The 22107-nt window shown below is 34.6% G+C and overlaps 1 long non-coding RNA gene across 6 annotated transcripts in view; it reads left to right on the top strand.

Moving 5' to 3' along the window:
* Positions 1 to 22107, top strand: part of LOC150094407 (uncharacterized) — an 849964-nt gene that overhangs the window by 291373 nt on the left and 536484 nt on the right. For all 6 annotated transcript variants that reach the window (XR_016550250.1, XR_016550249.1, XR_016550254.1 and 3 more), the window contains exon 7: positions 5001 to 5084. This is a non-coding gene — a long non-coding RNA (uncharacterized LOC150094407). The remainder of the gene's footprint in view (positions 1 to 5000; positions 5085 to 22107) is intronic.

Here is a 22107-nt window from a genome sequence, read left to right on the forward strand (position 1 = left end):
TTTTATTTTGGAGTAAATTAAATGTCCAAAAATGGTTTTAAGCCATTCATTACCAAGAGCCTCGAAACTCATGGTATTATTGTGGTCGAACGAATTTTCCCTTGATTGGTGCAGACAAACTATATTTTATTCATAGATATAAATCTGTTAATAAATCTATGTATAAATAAATCTGTAAAATTACTGCAGAGCTATTAACTTTGACCCTTTTCTACAGATGCTGCGAACACTACTTGATCCTCTTCTGAATACCCACATTATGTACGCTGTGTGCACTCCAAGGTTTCAGCTATAAATTTGACCCTTTTCTACAGATGCTACGAACACTACTTGATCCTCTTCTGAATACCCACATTATGTACACTGTGTACACTTAAAGGTTTCTGCTCTAAATTTGGCCAAATTAATTAAATGTGTGATTATCACTATTCCTTTCTCAATCCACCTACTACAAAAACAAAAGTGGTTTGAGATTTTGAGCCTTCGCTTCCATTCTTATACACTAGTCACGTTCTTAACATTGACCGAATCTGGCTCAGAACAGAAATATTCAAATCTGCTTTATCGAACTATTCCTGAAAGCTTTTCTTAGTCACTTGTTTCTTCTGTTTTCCGGGAATGCAGGAGAGAATTCATTTCCACCTAGGAGTGTATTGAATTTCAAATTCTGCACTGAGCAATTATGAAAACGAAATTAAAAAGAAATGTATAGTATGACATTAAAAGAATCTTCATGAAATGGCAAAAGCCTGCATATGTGATACGTGTGTGACGTAAAGCTGCTAAGACGTTGATATTGTCCATTCATGTCGTAAAGCTCCGATACAGCCGTACCCGTGTCCAGACACACCTAGTTAAACACAGTAATGACTACGGCAAGGTCGTAACAAGGGTAGAGAAAGTAGACAAAAAATGATAGCTCAAGAGCGTCGTCCTTCAACAGGATTTCGGTAATTTCCGTAACCGCTCCTATCTGTACCTTCCTGTTAAGTTAAGGTCAGTGGAAATAAGTCTGTTAGAAAAAGGGGTGTGTAGAAAACCTTCTGGAAATTGTTTCCCTATACCTTGAATAAGGGACTTTGCCCGAAGCAAAGTTGAAAATGAAACGTACTATATTTATCAGAACAGCGTGCGCTCCTTTCCCTGTAAAATAAAATTCACAGCCGTACCTGTTAAGCTATAATTGGCAACATTGCATCTCTTAAAACTCATCTGAGAATCGTTATTTCTTGTTACAGTACGTAATTTGCTGCTAACGAAATAACGTTTAGGAGATAATCAATCATTAGTGGGAGAGAATAATAATAATATAAAAAAAAAACAAGTGAGTAATTGCCAACACATTTAAACGTTTCTTGTTTCTTCTCCGCGACCATGAAGAAGAAAAAATATATAAACATTTACGATAAGTGCTTACGAAATTTTAAATCAATTAAAATCAAACCTCAGTTTCTACAGAACTACCCTCTAATTAATGATGCTACGCATGTCACACGAGATAATTAACTATTAACATTGCTTAGTCCTCCGTAGAAAGAGAACACAACGTATTAATGTTAAATCCAGACTGCATCAGTATTGCTTCGTGTAAGCACACTCCATCAAATATCAAATAAATGGAAAGTGTCTCCACAGCAACACTCAACGACTATAACAAATATATGCATGATCTCGCCTTGTAAGTAAATGAAACGTGAGACTTTCTGTACGGTCTGAAATTCGAAGAATGCTGCAAATATGGATTTTTATTATTACAATATTATTTAACTAGAAATGTTCATTGCATTGACGATGTGCTGTAATATTTCGTATTAAAAGTGGAATTCCTCTTAACATCATGTATTATTACATTGCTCTATACCATAGATGGCGAACCTATGGCACGTACGAGAATTTTGCGTTTTTGTAAACACATCATCTTTGCAGAGAATTTTTCAAAGCTAATTGACTCAATTATTTTACTGCGAATTTGATGACTGAAATATAATTAGTGAAAAGATGGTGGAATCATTACTTCATTGAAAACAAGATTATTAATTGAAAACATGATTATAAAATTTGCATGGCGTTCAGTGATACTGATTCTGTTGAATATATTTGTATCATAACCTGAATTAATGAGTCTCCTTTATACAAAAAAACTGTTTATACCAGAAAAGAAGGAAACGGGATGCCTACAGTTACTTACAGAATCATTAATGGCTAAATCATGCTAGTCTTCTTTCTCATTTGACAAGGCTCGTTTTTTATACCAAAAAAAATTTTACTAACATGATGTAATGTCTTGATTCTCTGAGAAGTACAAGAAAAGCGTCAAATATTACAATTGACTTTGCTAAAAAAAACTTATTCATCATTAATAGCTGAAATCATACTGCACCCTTCTTTCTCATTTGAAAAGGCTTGCGCCAGACAAATCGTCAAAACTAAGAATAAACGTTTACAAACTATTAAATACCAGTAATGGTAAATGAGACCTTCATCCCATGTATTAAAAATATATTTCATTGACTGGCGATATCTGAGTCTTGATTCTCGAGGGAAGTGCGGGAGAAGCTGCACAAGAAAAATACATCACATATTACAATTGGCTTTGTCAAAAACTTTTCATCGTACTTTTCTGTTTATACCATTGGTACGGAACGGTGGGATGGGGATTTAATTACTTTTTTAATTACTTATTAAAAACACCTGATACTCAGGAGAGCCCCTCCTCTGTATAAGATCGACTAACTCATCTTCAGTTGCAAAACCCTGATAACGGTTATGTTCCAAACCCGATTTGAACTCAGCTTTTAGTAACCAAAAGGCGATATCGATTGAGCTACGGCGGCTCATTCTCTCACTGTTAAATATCGATGGAACTCTTCTTGAACATGGCATTCCCGATAAAATAACAAGAAACTGAAAAATAATTAACACTATTTAATTCAGCAGGCCACTGATTAGTTTTACTTATTCAATGTTTGCGTAATGTTGTCCACATTTTATCAGTTTACTTCCCACTCCGTATTAAATATTTGTTTCTTGGTTACTCCTCTTAATCGAAGCAATCCATGCTTACTATAACAGAAAATAATCGCCTCTCTTTAATAGCTAAATCTATAATTTAATGAATTATTACGTGGCTTTGTGCATCTGACATGATTAATGAAACTTCAGAGGTACAGGTGCGCCTATGGACCACTTGATGGCATCTGATCAGCATACTTTGATCTCACGCTATCAATACTGTCGTAAAATGTGTCTGGAGGACGTGCAAAAGTGATTTGTGATAAATCGTTTCAGTGTTACAAACATAAAGCGCATGTTGAACGTGTCTCTTGCACTCAGTTATGAAGGCTGCAAAATATTACATAGGGAAAGTTGATGTTAGACCCAATAGTATTTCAAAGCCGAATGTTTGTAGAAACCATGAAAGTTTCGTAAAATTGACTTGAGAGCTAACGAGGATACATTGGAATTGCCTTAGCTTGCAGTACTTAAGACTTCAGTGCTATCCAAGAATCCATATCTTCGCCTTTTCTTAGTGCATTTTTTGAGGTCTGTGGTTCTATGTAGTTGCAAACTCACACTACCACCAAATTCCACCGAAAGGCATCCGCCGACACGGCTTCGATAGTGGGCACTCCGGAAAACACCAAACCCTGCATGTTCAAAATCTCTCCTAAGGATTATTTATGTGCGGGACGGTCTCCAAAAACTCAGTCGATCCCTCTGATCACCCAATCATGAGTGACACGAAGAATCATTTAACTCAGCTTTGGCTCTACTCAGTGACAAGCTCAACCTACCACTGAGCAGAACCGCTCATATTCCAGGGAAAGCACTTCTCTAAAAAAAAAAAAAAAAATAGGCGATTCCCCAGACAACTCCCGACGAGTGACCGAAGAATCGTCCAACTCAGCAGTGGCTCAGTGACAGGCTCGCCCTACCACTTAGCAGAACCGCTCATATTCCAGGGGAAAAGCATCCAACGACACGGCACCGATAGAAGCTACGCCGGAAAACACCTATCCCCTGAGACTCAAATTGCTCTCAAGGCAAAACCCTCGAAATCTTAAGTCCCTCTCAGCTGTAGCCAGACCCGGAAGAAACCTTATGAGAGCAAAAGCTCGCGTTCAGTATTAAGGACATCAAATGTCAGACAAATGTATTTTTCGTAAGTGAAACTCTAGGCCGGTACGTAAAAATAATTATTAAAGAAAAAGCCACGTGGCTTCCTTTCGAGGATGTAAAAATTACGTACCCCAAGTGGACATTTGCTCCAACATTATTTCAACATGTTGGAAAAGGATCGTTTTGTCTCTGCGGGAAAATATATTGCGATATGTAGCATAAATCGTGTAGCTCTAACATCAATAATAATTAATAAGAAAATGCATTAGAATATTCCGAAAGTTAGACCATTGCCATTTTTAATATCGGATTTCTTCTCCGTTATATCTGCTTCAAACGGTTTACTCTTATCAATAAAAGTAAGCCAAAAGACGATTTCTTTTTCTTGATGGACTTGAGCATAACTTTATATTACATTAAAATACTTGTGCTTCATACTATGTAGATTAATCTCCTGTCATGTTGAAATATCCCTTGTTCCTATACGTTCAAAACATACACGCATAATCTTTTCTTTTTTTTCGTAATTTTAAAAATGTGTCAAATATTCCAAATTAAGTACAAGCATTCCGACCAGGTAAAATACATTCTGATATTTTAATTTTTCATTATTACATTTTGAAATAGTGAAGATATATAACATCACAAACAACTTCATAAAGCAGTTATTTCCCCAAACTCAGTTAATGTTCTAAAATGATATTAAAATATTAAACATGTATTCTGTAATTTTAAAAATGAAAATAAACCTTAAAATGAAAACAGTTTTCATGCTTAGTTTCAATATAGAATAAATTTTGTTTTTAGTAGTAAACAGTTTATAAAAATAGTATTGTGCACTACAGCTCACATCCTTGTAATATTAAACCAAACTTTTCTAGATTGGGAAGATGATCTTCGTGATCCACATTTGAATGTACAAAAAGCATTTGCATACTTTTTTCACGTCGTAGTTCGGTAATACGGTAAGTTATTCAGTTACTTTTATTATATGATGTATAGCAACATTGCTTCTGTTTACACATTATTGAAATGAGTAAAAGGGAATCCACAAGAAACATTACAGAAACAAGAAAAATACTTGACCGTTAAGGAAATGAAAACAGCCAATATTAGGAATAAGAGATGAAATATCACTGAAACGTTGTGGCTGTATTTTCCAATCTAGGCACGTTCCTGACAAGCGCCGGTAGTCTATTTTCAACAGCAAGAAAAGGGGAATATGGAACTTGATAGACATTTGTAAACAATGCCAATTGCTTTGTTTCCCACTGGCACGTATAAACTGCTTGCTGAACTTTTCAAGCGTTGTTTTATTTTTCATTGCTTGCAGTCTGCTTTATTTTTCTCGCTGTTCAGCTCAGTTATTCAATAATCTAAGAAGCAATCAGCTTCATCACTGAAAACATTTACGGTTTGTTTATATTTGCAATATTCAAAAACATTCACGCCCAATTTCGTCTCTGGTTGTGTTTTCTAATTGAAATCTTCCGCATTTAGTTATGTTGCAGTTCAAGAAGTAAATGAAAAAGACACTTAAATTAAACAAAAAATTGAGTTAAGTGATTTCGTTTAGGTAGATTTTAGTTAAGTAAACAAAAAAAGGAAACCTAATTTAAAAGATGACTAGGCCCCATTGTAACAAAAAATATGTTCTGTTGCTGCCGAGTGATGTAGTTTACTTTGCTGTGGTAGAAATCCTAATATAACCATTCCTCCCTTTAGTATTAAATACTTTAACTATTATTTGTCTCAGATGCATTTTTCAAAGTAGGCCGTGGATAAACAGTTAATAAAAAAATTATAAAAGCTGAGGAGAAATTTAATTAGCTGTGTCAATCAGCCGAATCTATTTGCTAATTATACCCCAATAATTAAGTGTCAGCATTTTTAAAGAAACTAATTAAAATTAAACATAGTTATATTTCCTTTGGGCTTTTCGATGCATTCTTTCAAGAAAATATGGCAATTATTTATCCCTGAATGCTTCCTCAATCTCCTCACAAATATTTTAATAGAAAATGAAATGTTCATTGGAGCAACATATTCTTCCTAATTCCCGACAGATGACACGAGATACTTTGCTTAGTCGCTTTTCGCTCTGTTCAAGTCAGACCGATAATACGCCTGGATGGGTTGAAATAATCGACGATGATGAATAGAAGGAAAAAAAACCAAAATGGTAAGCATTTGTAGATAAAATAGCGACTATGTGCTGCCATGCTGCTTCAAAAGATAAGTATAATAGGCGTCCCTCAGCGAGCAAATCCACTTGACATTTCGTGGGTGTCTTTCATGCGCGATCTGCATTCCTTAATGGAGTAAGCGGACTCCCTTATCATATTAGCGATCTGTTGCCTTAATTAATTTCTCCCTTCCCCATAAACTCCCATATCGAGGCGTCTGTTCAGAGAACTAATTGGGATTGAAATAAAAATATCCATACAAATGGAAAGTCATTTATTACAGAAAGTTTCTTTTCATTAACATTTGCAGATGAAAGTTTAATATTGTGAATGACACTATTGTTTATTTGTTCATTCATTTATTTCAAAGGACCACTGGAAAATTAACCTCCAATAGAATGCTCCGCTGATACACCGTTGAAGCGAGACATTCTGATTAATTACTGGTTTAATCAGGCCCTGGACTATAACCAGTGCATGAAATCTGCTTCGTAATATTGGGTTTTCTTATCGGCTATTCGTGTTGTATTTAGACTAATCAACGCGCACGGACTCCTACTGATTTATTCTTCTAATCTGTAAATATAATTAGAAAGATTTATGTTATGATTTTATCTTGTTTCCGGCAAATATGTTTATACTTTGTGTATTTTCGTACTTCCAGTTTCCAAAATTGGCAAAGAAAGCCATTTGAGATTTTGAACATTTTTGCACCAAAAGATAGTGTTACAGCTTGATAATTTGGCTGCAGCAAATGAAGTGTTGAGGAATAGAAAAATTTGAAGAAGGGTAGGGAAATGAAATAAATTGGTATATGTTGATATATGTGAAAAGAAATTTTAAATCAAAGATGGCGCATGCATAATGTAATCGTAAAACTCTGATTCCGAAGCTTCGATTTAAATGTCAACTAGGATGCTAGAAACACAAGGGAATTTTCAACTGAAGACCAGTCAAGGAGTTGATCCCCCACCCGCCATACACCTGTCTGTAACCTTACTTGGTTCAACAGCAAATCATAACGGCCTAACTTCACCATAACTAGCTGGTTTAACGTTTCATTATCCAGGAGAGATGCTTTGCTGATGCATCCCTGACAGGAAAGTTACTTGCTGTCTAGAGTGCGTGCCTTATACCTTTCAATAAATCGTTCGCTTTATCACTCAGAATATAAGTATTTTTTATTTAATAATCTGACACGAAAAGGGTTATAGAATGGTTCATTTCTGAAAGGAAATATTGACTACTTTTTTGTCTTTCCTAGAACTAATCGACCTCATCCACAGTCTCCTCATTACCTCCAACCAGAAAACCTTGGTATCCTATTCCGCTCAAGACTGCGTCTCACCTGTACAGCTACGATGTAGAAATTCAAATCCGCCGACTCAGAGTATTAAAAACCTTCGTAAAATTTTTGATGTGTCTGGTTGTATATGACTCTCCTCTCATACAGTATACACTCCCTCCAATCACTTTTTCCAACACTTCCTGTTCCCGAAGCTCTTCAATCTGGTGTCTTCATTGTTGCTGTTCTGTTGAATTCAATTCCATAAATTCTCTACGTATATAAAATACTGCATAGGCTTCGCCACATCCATTCAGAGTTCAACTTCCAAGCAATCGAACCAACTTGCCCAATTTTCTGCTTTCCTTAGGAATAGCCTTCCTCACTGTTCAAGAAAAATAGTAATTTTCTGTAATAAAAAGTAATAATCAATGAATCGTTAGAGTTAATACAACCTTTCTTGCTTGAATAAAATTATTCAATTCAATAAGAATAAAATTATTCACACGACTTGGAGATCTATGAACGTTTCTGGTAGTTATTTCCAAACATGTTTCATAAGAATTATAGTCAAAAAACGCAGCCTATATATTTTTTTAAAAAAATCAGTTACTCAGCACTTCATTTCGCCTTAACTTGCCATACCCTTAATTCAAATATATATATTGGATGAATAAATTAAGTCTTACAGTTTAATAATGTATTCAAAATGTTCTTTGATTTGCTAGTGATTTTTATTATTCCTTTTTTTATACAGAGTAAAAGAAAAGAGAAATCAAATTGCCTCCAACAAGCATTTAACTTTTAAACTTGTAAAAACTGTAAACTGATCAGGAGTTCTACAAAAACTGCTCTTTCGTCATTCTTGCGAATAGTTTTTCGATGGCATTTGAGGCATTTCGCACCCAATTTGTCAGCGCTAGTTAAAGTGTCATTGCTTTTCTTGAAAGATAAGATGGTTGTTATGATTCCGGAAGTTTAATGGAAGACGGTAATGATGCGCTGAAGTAATAACATCGTTGCGATTGTTCTTATTAGGGATAAAAAGTTTGTGAAATGTAAATCGTCCGAATCTTTCTCCATTAATGCGATTTTTGTATCGATCTGGACGACTACGACTTAAGTGATTACTTAAACTCGCTTCATTACCAGATTAGAAACATGTCTGCTTTAAAAATATGGTTTCCGTTTGGATAAAACAAAGGATTCCAATAATTCGAATTTTTCTGACATCTGATCTTTTCCCCATCACAAATCGGAAAGAATTTGGTAGTCTTTCCGCCCTCCCAAAACAAATAACGGAACATGTGCCTATGCAGGTAACCATTCATTTCTCTTGGAAAAGAAGTTTTCTTTATATTTTGGAGTAATACACCAAGAATCAAAAATTTTAATAATCAAAATAAAATGTGTTGAATGATTTGCAATTCTAATTTATTGCATATAAAATAATTACCAAAGTTGAATTAATCATCCAAATTACGCACTTAGTAGATAACATAACTATGTAAACACATAAAAATGTAATATAAATTATTCGAAAACATTCACAAAATTATAATAATTTTTAACGTGTTCAAAATATAGGAATAAATTTGAAAATAAATGTACGAAAATTAGTCAAAGGGAAACAACATGATAATTAGTACGTTGTTGCATCCACCTTAATTTTTGACTGTTCGTAAACGGTTGGGCATATTTACTAGCGCTTCATAGTCTATTTTTAATCAAAACATCGCCATATGGTATAAAAACTAGAAACAAGTTCATTTTTTTCTCTTGGGGCAACTTCTTGAAGACACATTTCTACATAATTCCCCACAAATTCTCAGTGGGGTTTAAATCTGGTGAGTTTTCCCGGCCTAGGAAGTACATTAATTTGCTTTTCTTTGAGCCATCTAGTTATGGTCTTGGAAGTATGAAAAGAAGCTGAATCTTGCTGAAAATCGCCATCACATAAATCTTCCTATGCTGGTAAAATAAAGTGCTCAAGAATTTCTTGAGCACTTTGGAATTGACTCTTTCATACACAACACACTCCTACTTGGACCCTCTGCGGTCATCCAAGCTCATACCATAACAGAGGTTGCAAATTAAGAAAGTTCCATGCATTCCTTATCAAATGCTTCTTGCTTAAGACACCAAACGCGTACCCTTTGATCATGGGACACACAACACAACATACTATCATCGCTAAAAAGTACCTTGTTCCAGGTCCTCTTCACCTCACAACGGTCCTTGCTTACACCATCGTACTCTAGCTGCCTTTTGCTTGGAAGTGATAAGCGGCTTCATCTTAGGCACACGTGATTTAAAACCCAATTTTGTGACGTCAGCTCAACGTCGTAGATTTAGACACATTTACACCTTGTTATTTCCAACTCCTGTGAAAATATTTTACAAGCGGTTTTTCTTCACGATATTCTTCAATCTCCCCTCATCTCTTGATGTAATAATTACCTATCGACTGCTATAACGGCGATTATTTTGAAACCTCCGGTTATTAGAATACTACCTCAATACTCTACTCACGCTTGCTTGAGAATATTTCAATTTCTTAGCTATAAACTGTTGAGTTCGGCCTTATTTGTGTAGAGACACCATATGAAAGACCTTAGCTTCCGATATGTCACTCGTTCGACCCATGTTTAGCAAATGATTAACTGAAATCCAGGCGCACACGATTCCTCACACATGAATCAGCCCCACAGCTACTGAAATATATGCAATTTCTGTGCTCTCCTCAAAACCAATCGTAAAATGTTGGAATATTCTAATATTTTATATTAAAAGGGTCCTGTTTTAAGTGTATATAAATATCACAGCGATTTTTCGAAGAAATATTACACAAAATTAAATACAATAGCTATAGTTAGTTCGAAAGTGTTGGAACAAACATAACAAGGGTGGAGTTGAAGGTTGCACGTCACTCTAGAAGGAGAACTGGCACTGGACTTATTTACCTCAAATATAAAAGTCCTCCAACAAATTATTACTGCTGTACTTGTATTATGCAGTAAATATTTGCATTTATATTACTTGCGTCTATTTTCGGAAATAATAAATATGTACATCCCATCAGATATTAATCGCACACACAGACGGAAAATTTTATAGTTCATCAGTATCTTGTGTGGGCATATGGTTAAGAAAGAAAGAATCTGTTGAGTGTTTTTTTTAAAAGGTTGGGAGTCGTAACCCTGTCAAAAATCAGCGAGATTATTTTAGAAAAGTAGATGAAATGAAAAAGGGGGCAGTGTGAGAAAAGTTGGGTCATTAGGAATAAACTAGACTAAATAGATTATTCCCAAGTATGTAGCCTCACTTTCCTTATAGTATGATATAACATGATGCAATTATTTCAGCGATGTTTCAAGATTTTAAATGGCCTCTTCTATTTATTCACATTACGTGAATAAATTTAATACTTATATTTCAATTTCATTAGTCTTGCAAGCACACGCAACTTTATTTTTATCACAAGACCTTTAAGGTATTTTAATTTCAGTAGAAAAGGGCAAATGGAGGTAAAATGTGACTAACAATGCTTTATAATTATTTCATTATGACATTAGCTTTCCTCTAGATCCTGTTTCGTTTTTGGTAGAGACGTGTTGTGCATTTAGTTTGCTTTAAAAAATTGGCTTGCTTCAAACTCATTTAACGTAGCAAAATTTCGAAAATGATAATGTTTAAATATCTTTACATCGCAAATGAGCATATTTGAGTTTTTCATCTGTAATTGCTGCTATTTTCATTAAGTATTTCTCATTGGAACAAAATGCAAACATTAAAAGCGTAAAAAAATAAATAATAAAATAAATAAATAAATCTGTTAATAACTGTGGCCTCTTGCAACCGCAAAAAAAACAGTTTTGCACTACTATAACGAACGTTATTGAAAACAGTTATTTCAGTACTTCTAGCGTTAAAACTAGGAAGGAAAACCATTTAGGAAGCTCCTTATGCTCAACTATTACTCATCGTTTTTTAAAGGCGCCAAATCCTCACTTTTTTTCAGCCTGTTAAGGAAGCTTAATTGTAACGTACGGATCGCATCACCGGTGATGCAAAGATTAATATATTGTTGGGAGTAGTTTTACGTATAAGATAGGGTAGGATAGGTCGGAAATAAGGAATTGTCCTCTGAAAATTACCCAGTTTTAGTGGTCATTGTTCTATCAGGTGTACGCATTGTCTATATGTAAGGCACCAGTAGCGTCATCTAGCGAGAACTCATTTGACTTTTTTAAACACGTAAAGATGTTGTAAAAGATGCCTTGCGTTTTTTGTTAGTGTAATTAAATTTGATCACATATCAAACAGCAACGCGACAATTATTACGCCATGCGACTGTTTTCAAATCGTCTTTGTGAAGAGTAGTTCTCATTAATGGCGCTTTATTTAGTTGAATTATGAGTTTGTCTGATTCATTGAGAAGACTGGATCATTTGGAAGAAAGCTAAAACTAAAATCTCCTAAAGATTTAGAATTAATGTAAATCATATGGATTTTTTCCCCTTTATTACTGCAGTATATTCTAAACAGGCTCTATAAAATCTATGCAGTGCTTATGAACTGAGCTTGATTGCATAACCTCCATAAACTTGTAGCCTCCTGCTTAGTTTGTTCGGAGAGAGGGAAGGAAAGTCATTAGCTTCCTTCCGTTCTTTCTATAATACGATTATGATTGCTAGCGAGAACTGAAGTGCAATGACCACTCCTATTTGAAAATCGACCGAACATGTACAGGTTGGTATGGTTTTGACAACTTTCAAAGATATTTCTCTGGAATACCAAGATTTCTTTCTTGACGTAGTCCAGTGTGAGAGAAACCATTGTGAGCGTTTGCTGATAATATCGATTAACAATCAATTTTTCTTGAAAAAATGCACTAAATGCTGAATCTTACTTTTTACATTAAACCACGAGAAAAGAGTGCTCGGACCATTACAATTTAAAAATTCCTCCCAAAATATTGAAATGTACGCTAGCTAAAAGTATTTTTAAGTAAGCAATTTTCTTCTGTTATGAGATTGCATCAGATTTGCAAATTGGGAAACAAGCAAGAGACGCCTCCATAACGCTGCCGCGAAGACAATGCAACAGGTATTCTTCTGCTGGGCACACCTGGGTTCGATTCCGGTGTAGCAATCGATCTTTAAAGGGATTTTTTTTCAACTGAAGATGGATTAGTCGGTTTCATTAGGATGTACGTAGCATTTACTTTGCATGATTTTTAGTATTTACCTCCCGAAAAATCTCTCATAAAAGCAAAAATGACGAAGGCCGTGAGACCAATATCATGGCGTTTAATTGGTTTAATTTCAATCTTGAACAAAAAATGGCAAATGTGCAATTTATATAGAAAAGCAATTTTATGTACATCGTATTTACAAAAACCACAGCGAATTCGAACTCTTATGGCCTGATATTTTGTAAAACTTATCAGTATGTGATTTTCATTGGTCGAGAGTCATGAAGTTCGCGATTCTGGCTTACGTCTATTTTTCAGTGATACGCAAGATGTTTCCAATGTTTTGTAGGTAAGACGTATAAAAAGAGCTGAACATTCCTTTTAATACATTAAAACTAGTCTATTTGCTTCACTTTTGATAGATTATAAAAAATGATGAAATATTTTTTTCATTTTTTTTTAATCTATCAAACGTTAAAGCAGATTAGTTTAAATGTATAAAAAGGGAGGTTCAGCTCTTTTTATTCTCTTATACTCTTTTCACCAAAATACGTTGTTTGTCTGTGCTGTACAAGACTTCTGAATAGCGTTGATTAGACATCAGACAGTTACAAATGCAAATGTAAATCTTTTCACTAGCATACGTATTAATTCAAACGAAGAAATGATTACCTGCAGAATTCCGTCTTATTAACTTCTAATAGTCTTTGTTCTTTTCATCAGACGTTGATTTGGTATTCATGCATACGTCGTTTCTTTTCTACGTTAAGTCCTGCACAAACAGTCATGAAAAAGAGAAATGGGCTGGTTAATTATATTCGTATTATTTGAGACCAGAAGGAAGTTAATTTGTATGACGGAATGCCAAAAAATGATAAAAAAAAACTTTCCCCCTTTCTCCATGTTATTAGCTCATGAACCGGAAATTTATGCAAATCTCATGCCACGTGGAAATATTTTTATTTTTACTAACACGTGCAAATTGTAATCGTGTATGAGGTGCAGCTACTACGCTATATAGTTTTTTTTTCGTCTGCATAGTTAAAATATTCAGAAAATAGGTTTTTTTTTCCCACCACATTCCTGTCCTCACGATCAGATTGTAGCCTGTGAAACTATGCAACTTGACAGCAATATTTATGAGTAGTAGTAGAGAGAAAATGTTTCCTTTATTTTTAAAGTTATTCACAAGACATAAAGTTTTAAGGTCAGAAAGAGTGTCAATAACAACTTATTAATTCTTGGACAATTGGTAGCCCGTTTGAAGATTATATTCTTCTTGGACTCGTTAATGGCAACTCTTTATCAAGACTGTATATTTTTTTTAAAAAACTAGCAGCCCTTAGTAGATTAGCAGCTATCAACCGTATATTGATTAAAATTAATATGAGGAACATTTCTGAGCATGTTATCCAGTCTAGTGAAAATGATAAAAAGCAGCCCAATTGTTGTTCTTCACGAGTTTATCATAAATTTTCTCCATTTGTTTGAAACGCTAATTTTTATTCACCATCAATTTTTATTCTGCCCAAATGGCGTTTTTTTTTTTTTGCTTATCCGTTTTTCCATCAAAGCATTAGATTACGAGATAATTATTTTACAAACTCACTTAGAACGATGCTCGTAAGAATATGAGCGTCACTTTTCTTTTTATCAACTTTATTTCTGAGAATCTGTGATTCTCAGTAATCAAATTACGCCACGAGGGAAGAGAAAGAAAGTGAAAAAACGTTCACTCCAACTGACACTGTGACAGAGCCATGAAAAAAAAAAAAACTTAAAAAGAAATCGTTTGTCTCAGCATGAATTTCTAAACAGAAGCCCTCCCTTGGATATCTTTCCGAATTGGTCATTAACCCGCACACTTGGTAGACTGCATCGAAGAAAAATGACTGACAGAGGGGGTTGAGTATAGAAAAACAGACATGCACGTACAGATGATTACAACAGTGAGAGCAAGCGATTTGACTAGTCGTGAAACATGAACTTTATCGAGCCATTCAGGCCTTCGGTAAGAAAGGTAGTGGTCTGACATCGAGCGACGAAATTCAACTCCCACCTAATCACAAACATCCATGTCCACGGCAGGATTCGAACCCGCAGCCTGTTGATGGGAGAGCGGGTAGGCTAGTCACTCGGCCAAACAGGCGGTCTTGATTGTAATAATGGCGCAATTTAATCCGATGCGATCGTTGATGTCTTATCCTTGCGCCGTATCAGCAACACCTTTTGCATTTTAGTTCTCCCAGAAGAAACCAGTAACTAGCAAACGGATGAAGTCACGCCTAATTTAACCAAGCGACGCTACGCAGTCAGTTCACTTGCGCTGTGAAGTCAGTAACCCTTATTTTCAGATACGTTTCCGGACGCTGACTTTACTCCACTAAATGAGAGAGAGAAAGAGAGAGTGTGCTTGCGCGTGTGTTTGATAACGTGTTTTTAAGAAGACGGCAGAATAAATCTGAGGTACTTTATCGTTCATCTTTTTATTAGTCTTCTAGGTGTCTAAGCAGTTGACTGTAGTGTTTACTCGTATTTTGCGAAGAACGTCTTGTGCACTTCGACCTGAATCTGTTTCATCTATGATATCACACGCATGCTCATAATTCATGTTCTGTTGTCTCCTGATGTATAACATAACAGAAGGCAGTACGTGATAAATATCGAAATACGGAGCTTAAGCAGCTTATATGATCTTATGATCTTTATATATATATATATATATATATATATATATATTATAATATACATGATTAAATTTCAAATCGACGATGCCATTGCATAATATGGTTTCCATAGGTCATAGTGAATCCTAATTTTTGAAATGAGGTGTCAGCATATGTCGTAAGGATTAAATTAATTCTAATTTAGACTCTTGTGTACTTATTTTTTTGTAGAAGAAATAAAATATCGTACAGTTTTTTTGACATCTGCACAAAATGTGTTTGCATTGCCACACATATTGCGACATTTTTAGTAATGGCTCGTGCACATGAACACGTCCCTTCATATCAGAATACATATGAACAGAAATTAGCAAAAATATTGGATTCCTCTCTCTGTTCATTAAATGCTCTGATATGTCTGAGCCGTAGTAATGAGTGTCGGGAACCATCTTCAAATAAATATCATAAATTATAACTTAAAAAGGCACTCATTGCCTTGGACTCCTCTGAGTATAGACTGTATTGCCAGTGTTGACATTCTACAAAAATAACTTGTTAAACGGTTAACCATTATGTCAAAAGTATTCGAGTACTTTCCCAAATATCCCTCATTTCCTTTCCACTGCTGATAGAATTGCAGAAGAGCGCCAAAGTGGTGCAAGTCATTGCTCACTTAGCTATGTCCTATAGCAAATGAAAACTATTAAAAGCGAATTAAATAACGAAGAATATAAGCATAATAGTTTAAAAAAACGCGGGTGTTTATATATTTTTATTTTGTTCCATTTCCTGTCACTTCTACTTCGCTATAGTCTGTCTGGTTTTTACTGGCGGAAATGCCGCCCCAATTGCACTTCCTTTATAAAAATTGCTCGATCTGATATGAGAGTTACTTCCTGTACTTCATAGACATTTAATTATCTGTCGCTTCTTCTGCCTCTAAAAACGGAAAGTAATTCCTACCTATATAATGAAACGACCTGTAGGTAGGAACTTGTTTACAATGTTGAGAAAGTTGAGTAATGTACATGACCTTTTGTCCACCTTTCTCGTGCCTTCTCAAAGCACGTGCCGGTGGTTTCCTATACCTGAAGACCCACCATGGAGTCGGTGTGGCTGCCGGCTCCGAACTCGTTAGGCTTTTAAAGGGAAAGACGCATAAGAGGACACTTACCTCGCTATCGTAATATAAGTAACACGTGAAAACAAAATAGCGGGTGGGTATGCTGCGGCGGTTGAGAGCGATTCTCGTCCATGTGACACTCTTGACTACAACTCAGTTGTAGTCAAGAGTGTCACATGGACGTAGTGACAAAAGTCATGACAGCGCAAACAGACTGAGTTCCAGAGAGAGTTGACTGTCATGTCTCGGTTCCTGAGTACGTCTTTGTATAATCAGCCACACCTTTCAACTAGAAAGTGATGTCTTTTGTTTATTTCCTGCTTGTATAAACATTAAGTCACATCATGCAAGAAGAAACAGTTATAGACACCTTCAGTAATTGCCGCCTACCGGCACAGGTGTTCGTCAAATAGCCCCACTTTTTTTTTTTTTTTTAACATTGGACAAACATTAAATTGGAACCTACCAATTACCATACTAGCTTTGTTTGTTTGCTTGATAATTTAACGTTTTATATGGTAGTGAATTGTATCGCTTTTAGAATATATATTTTAAAAACATTTGTTATGTGCCATCCAGTGTTTTTCGACTCGTGATCCTGTGAACAAAGGCTCTCCATCTCACTCGGCCTCTTGTCAATTCTTTCAGTAATTATAGATTTAAGTCGATAAGTCCTTTAATGTTGTCCATGCAACTCTTGTAGTCGTTCTCTTCTCATTCCCTCAATCTTCCCCAACAAACTGCCTTTTCCAATGATTCATCAATTCGCATAATATTTCCAAAGTACATCAGCTTCTGTTTAGCGATTGTCGCTCCAAGGAGCAGTTTGTCTTTATATTCTCTAAAACCTCCTTATTGGTTATTCTTGCAGTCATGGGGTTCGTAATAGTCTCCTCCACACCCATAATGCAAATGAATCAATTCGCTTTCTGTCTGTCTTCTTAATAATCCAGCTTTCACATCCATACATCATCACCTGGAAATACCATTGCTTTGACAATTCTAACGTTCCTGGTCTATCTCTATCTTTCATAATTTTGGTCAGATTTAACATAATTTTTTTCCCATGACTATCCTTCTTTTAATTTCATCTGTACATTTACAATCATTTCTGATTCTGGATCCCAGTAAATCATAACTTTAAACGATTTCTATTTTATCTCCCTCTATTATAAATTAATATCAATTACCAGAAGCCAATTTTGTTTTGTTGATGTTTGTTATTTTCCGTCTTAACGAATAGAATCAACCATTCACGATCTTCCTTAGTTTCTACTATGGGCGTTGTATCATCTGCATATCTTAAATTATTTATTTTTCTGTCACCAGTTCCAACTGGATCTTTGTCTAAATCAGCCATTCTCATAATATATTCACCATTGGCAAAAATAAATTCCTGATTCCTTGCAATTAATTCTGAATAGTGATGACCTCTAGGAAATAATATATGATATATTCTCTTTAATCACATTATTGGAAATAATTTATTTGAAGAGGGGACGACTTTTTTCTTTTATTTTTCTAATTATTAATTACTAGAGATTTACAAATGAAAATAACCCATCCAGTAGATTAATAAAGTAATGGATAATACGAACAGGAAATTAATGAAAACGTTTATACAATTTGTAAATCATAAATGATAATACTGGGGTTATGTAACAACAATATTTCTTCTGTTCTGGAAGACAAAGCATCACAAATAACACCAGTAAACATGCGTCTGTAGAGAATAAGATACTGCGTATATTATAAATGCATAGGATAAGCACTATATACAAAGAGAAAATGATTACCAACACATATCAGCATTGCTTAAACAGTTTTGAAATATTTTAAATAACACCCCTTATATCAAGACTTATCACCCCTGATATCACTCGACCAACCGATTTAGTAGCTTTGGTGTAATACAAGCAATAAACTTAGTTTCTTGAATTTTTATTAGTTTGTCCTTAGACTTTAAAAAGTTCGAGCTTCGGTCTTTAATATTTGGATTGTGCTGATGTACGCAAGATATGGACGTAGCAAATCCATTGATTAAAATGCATCTGTAACATATTGTTAACGGCTCTGTGACACAATCAACAGACAGTAAAGTTTAAGGGGATAATAAAAAGAACCATTCTTTTCTCACCTAAAGAATCAAACTATTCTTTTATCCTAAAAATGCAGTGTTGACTTTGAAGGCAATCTCAAAATTTAAGGCTGAAGATAGTGAAATGTAGAACACGAAGCAGCACTGATATAAGAGATTATCCGTTGCCAGGAGAACGAATAACTTGAAATGCGAAACCAAATTATTTCTGAGTTTTTTTTTTTTTTAAATTTGTAATCGCTTCGAAGCTATAATCATTTATTTAATGTCTCATACCGAGTTTTTAGATGTTTTGTAATCTGTACTAACATCGATGTGACTTCTTTATAAAAATTCTTTTAGTGAAACACTATCTATGGTCGATAATTGTAGCAGCCATAATTGCCAATAATAGTAGCGATTGGTTGAAAATTATAACTGACGCATTGCATTACAGATGAAACAAAAACCTCCTGAAGAAAATTAATGACGTCATTTTCCATATATGAACTACAACAATAATATGCGAACGTGGCAGATGCTATCAACAACACACTAACCTTTCTGGCTTGGATAACTTGTGAACGTCTCGTAGGAAAAATATTATTTTGGTAGTCAAATTTCTTTTTCAAATGGCACTGCCAACATTCTACTCGTCCATCATGAGGAGTACAGCACTGCTATTACTGTCAAAGACGGTTTCTTCCTTCGACATTCCAAATACTTTGCACATTAGCGACTGTAACTGTACACCAGAAGGAGAAAGTGCACAAAGGCAGTTACTCAGGGTGCTATCAAATATTTTCACTTATAGTCACTATGATGCTCATTCCTCTTTGTTTTCATGTTTATGTTTATTGCATATTATAAGATATTCTCGAAGGATTCGTACCTTTTGCAAATAGCTGAGTAACATGTTTTTGTGTTTCATGTTTTTTCAGTTTTGTTTAGTCGTTCCTCATTTCCCAACAGACTACACGATGTTCACTTGTTTCCCAAGACACACTGTGCATCTCTTTCTGCAAGCAATCTCATTTATCTCTGGTGTGTGTCATGTGCAGAATGCCCGCGGAAGAAAACAAACAAAAAGTTTCGGAAACAAACGGAATGCAAATACAAAAAGCGCAGATATAAGATCTTGGTGAAAGTTCTTTGTAGTCAGCACAGTGGAACAAACCTAAGTGGCGATTTGTTGAGTGTATATAAAGTTCGCAAGGAACATTTAACTCCGATTCGAACGCCATAAATGTTCTACACAAAACGTGCATTTTCCGTCATGTTTATGGCTATTTTCTCTACTAATCAAATACCCAGACAAGAGCAGGAAAATAAAAAGGATAAAACAAGAATACATATCAAATTATTATCTTCATGCATACTTCAGTCGGAAAAAAATGTTAGGATTTCTAGAAGTAAAAGACTCTTATGTTTACTTCAGAAAATAAAACTTGACCTTAATATTTTTTCCACATCTGTAATTTTATTATTCGTGGTTTTATTTATTAAGGACAAGTTTTATTTTCTGCTTTTCAATAATGGATGTTCTCTTTTCAAAGAAAAGAGAGCAAAACTCGGATCATATTCTTATTACATCCTATATTAACGTTTATTTGTAATGAATTTAATTTATGTTAAATTTAACATAAGTTACGAATAACGTGGGATAATTCGTATCATCAGAGGTCATTCAGTTATCTAATACATTTTTAAAACGTTCTTCGTGTATCAAATTTTAATTTGCTCACTCCGATTAGATCAAGATTAATGAGTCCAAATATTCCTGTCATTAACAATGCCCCAGCACAATCCTTCAAATTATTAGGGGCGCCTTAATTAAATCCTTTCGTTAGATAAATTAAATTTAACAATCGTTTATCACCCAATTGCTTATTGCGCTTCAGCTTCCTTTTATTTCTGTTTTTGTTTTCTTTGAGGGTGGTCGTATACAAGTTGCTATCTGTAAGTTTTTAAAACTTCCTTCTAATTGCAATAGATATTGTTCATTTTGTTTTCTTTATTAAATAAATAAAAGTGGAAGTGTTTGTTTCTATAGAAGTTTACTGATCGTGTTTTCTTAAGGAGATATCCTCCTTACGTTGGATATAAACTCTTGCTAACTGAAATGCAAGTCATTGCTACTATTCTTGAATGAAACTCAGGTTTATATTGACCGGAAGACACCTATTTGATCCCACGCTAGTGGATAATAGCTGCTGAAAAATCAAAGCCATTAATTGTTATTTTAATTGGTTATTCTTCCCTCCTTTTAACTTTGTGTCGCCATCTATGAAATTGCCGAAGGAAAGAAGAAAAAAAATTCTCTGTATTCCACCGTGAAATATCTCATGTGCTAAACAACATGCGAGTTGTTATTCGTGCAAATCGCACGTGAGCTGGTCGCGAGCCACCAATGCATCAATGACCGACCATTTGCTATATAACTGTCTGTCAACTGCTCAAATCATTTTATTTTCGTTATTAGAAATCAACGCGAAAAAAAGTAATTATTTCTGAATTGTTTTTATTCTTTTGATTTCCATCAGGAAGATGATGATTCAACCATCTTGAGGATCATTGTTTTAAGAAATTATGTTTATGCATTACTTAAACCAGAAAGCTATTAGAGAAAAAAAACTAGCTTAAAAAACACTTCCGTGCTATTACGTATTCTGATCACAAAATATTGTTGAAGAAATCGCATATTTTTGGATCTAATTGGATCACAATTGAAATGGATTTCTGTAGAATTAAAAGAGTATTCTGTTGTAATCCGTCCGATTGAATTTGGCTCTGTTATTACAATATACGAATATGATGCTCATCTGTTGCAAATCCAAAATTTCAGTTTTTTTATTATGTTTCAATGTATATATGCCAGTAGTCTATTCGAGTGCTATAGCCTCGATGTAGCTCAGTCAGTAGAGACAATTTCCATTAGCTTGCAAGATACGAGTTACAATTCCTTCTAAGACTCGAACTTATATCAGGATTTTTCAACTGACGTTGAGTTAGGCATTCATACACGGACTTGGTAGCGTTTTCCTCTTGGAATCACCGGTTTCTCATCCGAGTAAATAAGCCAGATGAATACAAGCAATTTAAGGCCATAGTAGACAATGAAGGCAGAATTAACTGGCCTATAATTCAATTTTAATCAGATTTCTTAAAAAACAAAAAAAGGCTGACTATTTCTTGTAGATATGAGATCATGTGTAGATATGAGCATTGACTTGGAAAGGTTTTTTTCATAGTTTAAAGGAAACAGTTCTCATTTTTGGTCATTCACAGCGAAACAAACATAAAAATTAAAAAAAGGAGGTTCGGTCGTATAATAATTAAACAATAAAAAACCTTTACAACGAAATTTATAAAGGTTCGCTATATCGTCATATTAATTTCAGCTGTATATATTTAAAATTAATCACTCCAGAGGGCGTTCAGTAACTTTTAATTC

The sequence above is a fragment of the Typopeltis vanoorti genome, chromosome 22 (assembly GCF_054136105.1).
Source record: "Typopeltis vanoorti isolate ZY-2024b chromosome 22, IOZ_Tvanoo_1.0, whole genome shotgun sequence".
In the NCBI taxonomy this organism is placed as follows: Eukaryota; Metazoa; Arthropoda; class Arachnida; order Uropygi; family Thelyphonidae; genus Typopeltis; species Typopeltis vanoorti.